General features: G+C 34.3%; 2 protein-coding genes across 2 annotated transcripts in view; one reads left to right on the top strand and one right to left on the bottom strand.

Moving 5' to 3' along the window:
- LOC137624637 (protein lifeguard 1-like) overlaps positions 1 to 3,043 on the bottom strand; it is an 84,202-nt gene extending 81,159 nt beyond the window's left edge. Inside the window, exon 1 of the mRNA XM_068355605.1 lies at positions 2,968 to 3,043. The gene's annotated coding sequence lies outside the window, so the exon portion shown is untranslated. The remainder of the gene's footprint in view (positions 1 to 2,967) is intronic.
- Tango6 (transport and golgi organization 6) overlaps positions 1 to 6,000 on the top strand; it is an 83,547-nt gene that overhangs the window by 29,827 nt on the left and 47,720 nt on the right. The window lies entirely within an intron of this gene.

Raw genomic sequence — 6,000 nt, 5'->3', positions numbered from 1 at the left:
AACGAGTGATTTGCACCAATAATAATGGCCAAAAATTAAAAAATAGATAACTAGTTGTAGAAATATATGGTTCATGGAAATGGATGAATATTAAAGTACAGTATATGTATCACAGTCCTCTGATTCGCTTCACATCCTAATGGGTTTTGCTCCGCTGTGGATCGCTTTGCTCGCAAATAAACAATCTCACTGCTCCTTTGTTCTGGCAAGTGGAACATGGATGCGATGCGCACACCAGTTCCGTGGGACCCTATTTCGGGGATATACTTTTTACTTACACATGAGCAACAATAACTACTATTATTATTATTATTATTATTACTTTACTAGCCAAGCTACAACCCTAGTTGGAAAAGCAAGATGCTATAAGCCCAAAGGCTTCAACAGGGAAATATAGCCCAGTGAGGAAAGGAAATATGAAATGATGAGAATAAATTAACAATATATCATTCTAAAACCAGTAACAGCGTCAAAACAGATACACACTGAACAGAGAGCATTTTCACCACAATCGCCAACATAGATTAAATAACTGTAAACTAAATTTCTAAATAGATTGTACTTCCCTATTAGAGACATCTTTTTGTGATGATAGTGAAGTTACAACTGAAGGGGAAGTTGAAATAAAATGGCTGTAGTAGAACATCCTGGAAGTTTTGCATAAATATTTGGACGCTCACAATTGGTTTAAAAAAGCCAAGTAATGATAACGCCATACAAAAAACAAAACTGCTTACAAAAGCGAAGGAAACAATACATGTGCAATGCCAATAACTTGCCATCCGTCTCCCAAATGTAAACAAACAATGGAGTGAGAAATAGTTCACATTTAATCGACCAATATGCAAGTTATTATGCCCCAGCCCCCTTTAAACATATAAGAGATATATGCCAAACAAGCCAGCTATCGTACATTTCTTAGTGCAGTAGTGAAATCCAGTTTCACTAGTAATTAAAGTATCATAGGAGCCTTTGTACATCAACGGCCAGTTCATACCGCATAGTTTAAAACTAACATAAACTTCCGCCCACCCTAACCCACAAGCCATGTTCTTACCTACTTAACTAATGGGAGGGGGGGAGGTCTAAAAGCTCCTACGAAAACCCCTTACACTGCCGTATTCTAAGATGTAATAATACATATAGGTGGCCGCTATCATACATACACCCCGTATCATATATTAACCATTTTTTTCAAGTATCCTAAAGAGGACGCTGAGGCCTCCTTCCACAATTGGTCTACCGTTCAGAAGCACGACAGCCTTTGCCCTCGTGTTCCTGGGGATTGATGAAGTTGTCACTTGTTCCTATTCACGATTGTGCATCAGCAAGTGGAAAGACCAAGTGACGTAGGATTTTGTTCAATTAAAAGCGTGCAGTTAGGAACGGTCAAAATGAAAACAAAACAAAAGAGAGAGAGAGAGAGAGAGAGAGAGAGAGAGAGAGAGAGAGAGAGAGAGAGAGAGAGAGAGAGAGAGAGAGATACGCAGCTGAAAACAACGAAAAATATGTGCCTCTGAAGTAGGAAAATGTGCAGCCCTGAAGTAGGAAAAATATACACCTTTAAATAGGAAAAAATGTGCAGCTTTGAAGAGAACGGACCTTCTTCTGCAGAAAACAAAAAGTAGTTTTTTCCCTAGATTACATTACCCTGTAATACAGTACAATAACACCGCAAATACAACCACTTTGTAGAATGTCAGCAAACAAATAAAAAATATCCTAGTATAGGATGTAGGAAATTTTTACAATTTTTCCTTGATTTATTGTGTTGTAGAAAATAATGTATAGAGAAGAAAAGATTTGTTTTACCATTATTTATCGTGTTTCCCCAGTATGTTTTCCCAACCCTAAACCCCGGGTTTGCACTGAGTGGTCTCAGTTGCCGGCATATGTGTGTGTATGTATGTACAGTATGTGTATATATATATATATATATATATATATATATATATATATATATATATATATATATATATATATATATATATATATATACACACACACACACACACGCACACATGTGTGTATATATATATATATATATATATATATATATATATATATATATATATATATATATATATATATATATATATGCAATATCTTTTAGTGTTGTATAGTCCTCATTTATAAAAAAAAAAAAACTAGGAGAAATGTGTTGCCTATTTTCATATTATAAAAATTCTTGATAACTTTATGGCCGAAATTGTTAAGATTTGATCTATATGACCTCTCTAAAACTATAAAGTTCAGATAGAAATACAAATAAAATCGTTTAAAACAAAAATACTAAGGTTATATATTTTACCCAGATTATGAAGTGGTGCAAGGGTGTATATATATATATGTATATATATATATATATATATATATATATATATATATATATATATATATATATATATATATATATGACAAACAATATACTAACTCCATATATTAATGAGGTTACAATGATGCAATCTTCCGTCTCTATGTTTATCCCCGCCCCAATTTTATTTTTCCCCTGAAATAATAGATATTATTAACCACATTCTGTAATATTGCATAATCAATCAACATTCCTTTATACGTTTAGAAAGATATATGTCAAAGTATTAATTTCATACGTTCCGAAGTCATAAGACATTTGACATATGAAAAATGGCTTTAAAAACATGTAATTCCGTAAAATCCTGTTCTGTCTACGTGGAGAATAAGTGGAATAATACCATTTCTCTGTCTCACCACAAAACCACAGTAAAACATGACATTCAACAGACAAAGATACTTAAGAATCTGATCATGTGACAGTCAATACATGACTGAGTCAACCAGACCCAGGTTCTCATGCAACCCTCTTATTGCGATTTTGTAAATATCACTAAAATTCGGATATTTCTATGATTCTTATAACCTTATAAGTACTAAATATAGCAAGAGTAATGCAATAATAAATATATTAGAGAATGACAATGTTCCCACCTTTTAAAAATCCGTAAATAAGTAGATTTTCTCCAAGACCGGTCGATTGACTCCTAACTTGATACGTGTCTCTCGGATTACTATCAAATGATGACTCGGAATCAGCGTTGCCAATTTTGTTAGCCATAACTGGGCTAGATTTGGGTCTGAGATGCGCTAGAAATGGCAAAGAAGGGTTTTCTCGTAGTATATGGATTTTGATGATATGCTTCGCACATATATGAAAGAACAACGAAATCAAGATTAATTATGGGCTTGAGGAATATAATTTATCAAAATTTGCAATGAAAAATAAACTTCACGAGTTATATATTCTGTAAAACTACATTAAATATTACATTTATAGCCCAGAAATCATAGTGTCGAGTAACAACTATGGTTTCAGAAATTTCACGGGAGAGAGAGAGAGAGAGAGAGAGAGAGAGAGAGAGAGAGAGAGAGAGAGAGAGAGAGAGAGAGAGAGAGAGAGAGAGAAAGAGAAAGAGATTTAATAAATTTATTACGCCCAAAGACGTTAAACAAAGTTACATATTGGCAGTTACATACAGTACATCAGAAATCAACAGAAAAAAAGAAAAATTACAGCATTGAATCATCAGTGTATCAGTTGCAAAAATAACATATATGAGATCGTATTCCATTATCACAACAACTGCAACAGACAGTTTAGCAGCCACCAAAGTGTGGATGACGAGTAAAAATTACGTCTAGGTGGTCATCTTTGAGTAACTATTAACAGGTTTGAAGTAAATTTTGTCCTTGGGGTAACAGATTTCTGACAGTAGATCAATGAAGGCAGTAATGTTTAAGGTTATTAGCTTTAGCAAGGTTACACAGTTTACATGAGGTGTAGTGTGGTATGTCTAGTGTCTGTCCAACCTGCCACACAGGACAATATCCCAACCTTATCCTGGCACTTACGACTATTTAATAAATTTATTACGCCCAACGTCGTGAAACAAGGTTACATACAGTATATCAGAAATTAACAGGAAAAAGAAAAAAAAAATACAGCATTGAATCATCAGTATATCGTTTACAAAAATAACATATATGAGTTCGTATTCCATGAGAGAGAGAGAGAGAGAGGAGAGAGAGAGAGAGAGAGAGAGAGAGAGAGAGAGAGAGAGAGAGAGAGAGAGAGAGAGAGAGAGAGAGAGAGAATGTGTTCAGAATAAGTTCAATTGGGATATTCAACTTCTCCCCCTTATAAAGAGTTGATTGCACCTTAACCCACAGACACCATATAATTATATATATATATATATATATATATATATATATATATATATATATATATATATATATATATATATATGTATATATATATATGTATATATATATATATATATATATATATATATATATATATATATATATAAAATTTCAGAAATGCACTAGTAAATGCACCAAACTTATTAGATTTGCGTTAAAAATGCGCTATGCGCAAAACACAAAATCTATGCACTGTTTGTGATGCCAATGCACTAGAACTAGCGCATTTCGCGCTAAGTTGGCAACACTGCTCGGAATTGAAGCGAGTCGAATGATCTCGTACGTTCTGAAACAGATTCCGAATAATTTATGTAATATATTAATTTCGTTCTTTTCCCGTAAAACTCATTACTTAATGACGGGAAATTTGGCTGCGCATATATTTCCTCTAAGGATATTACGATAACAGTTCCTTTTTGCACTTATTGTATTGACGTACTATAGGTTTCTAGTTTAGCATGACGCAATTTCCGAGCGTGATTCGAGACAGTTCGACTTCTAATGGGATTCTGGGAATGAGAATTCCTACTTGCTGGGCGGAGCCTGACTGAACTGAGCAAGGCGCAATAATATTAAAGTTGTGCATTTGGAATGGGAACTGGGAATGCAAGGCTAAACCCAAAAAAACAGTTACACCATTATTTAAATGGTTTCTTAAGCTTACTTGGTTCTTTGTTGATTTGGTTTTCGTAAAGGCCTTGGAGCATGTGATGCCCTTCTTACAATCTCCAATGCTGTACAGAAATCCCTTGATTGTGGTCGGGAAGTTCGTATGATTGGCCTTGATTTTAGTGCTGCCTTTGACCGTGTTAATCATGAGGCCCTTGTTTTCAAACTGAAACAGTTGGGAGTGGGTGGGTTGTTTCTTAGCATTATTATTAATTTTTTAAGTAATAGATCTCAAAGAGTTGTTGTTGATGGGCACCATAGTGATTATAGGAACGTGATATCCGGTGTTCCACAGGGTAGTGTTCTTGGCCCATTACTTTTCATACTATATACACATGACATATGGTTTGGCCTAGAAAACAAACTTGTTGCATATGCTGATGATGCTACTCTCTTTGCATCAATTCCATCCCCTGAATGTAGATCTGGGGTTGGTGAATCCCTTAATAGAGATTTAGCTAGAATTAGTGCATGGTGCAAATTATGGGGTATGAAGTTGAATCCTAACAAAACTCAAAGTATGATTGTAAATAGGTCAAGGACGGTGGCTCCTCAACATCCGAATCTCAGTATTGATAATGTTTCTTTAAATATGTATGACTTTCAAAATTTTAGGTGTGATTCTCGACAGTAAATTTACTTTTGAGAAACATATAAGGTCTGTGTCTTCTTCAATTGCACAAAAAATAGGCTTATTGAGAAAGTCTTTCAAGATTTTCGGTGATCAATCTATTCTGAATAAGTGTTTTAATTCTTTTATTCTACCTTGTTTTGAGTATTGTTCTCCTGTCTGGTCTTCAGCTGCTGATTCTCATCTTAATTTGTTGGACAGAAACTTACGGTCTATTAAATTTCTTATTCCTGATCTAGATATTAATCTCTGGCACCGTCGTTTAATTAGTTCATTATGCATGTTGCATAAGATTTTTCATAACTCTGACCATCCTTTACATTCAGATCTCCCTGGACAATTCTATCCTGTTCGTAATACTAGGCAGGCAGTTAATTCTAATACCCAAGCCTTCTCCATCATAAGACTCAATACTACGCAGTACTCTAGAAGTTTTATTCCAGCTGTTACCAAGTTGT

The sequence above is a fragment of the Palaemon carinicauda genome, chromosome 2, assembly GCF_036898095.1.
Source record: "Palaemon carinicauda isolate YSFRI2023 chromosome 2, ASM3689809v2, whole genome shotgun sequence".
Taxonomy (NCBI): Eukaryota; Metazoa; Arthropoda; class Malacostraca; order Decapoda; family Palaemonidae; genus Palaemon; species Palaemon carinicauda.
This window is presented reverse-complemented; position numbering and strand designations above follow the sequence as displayed.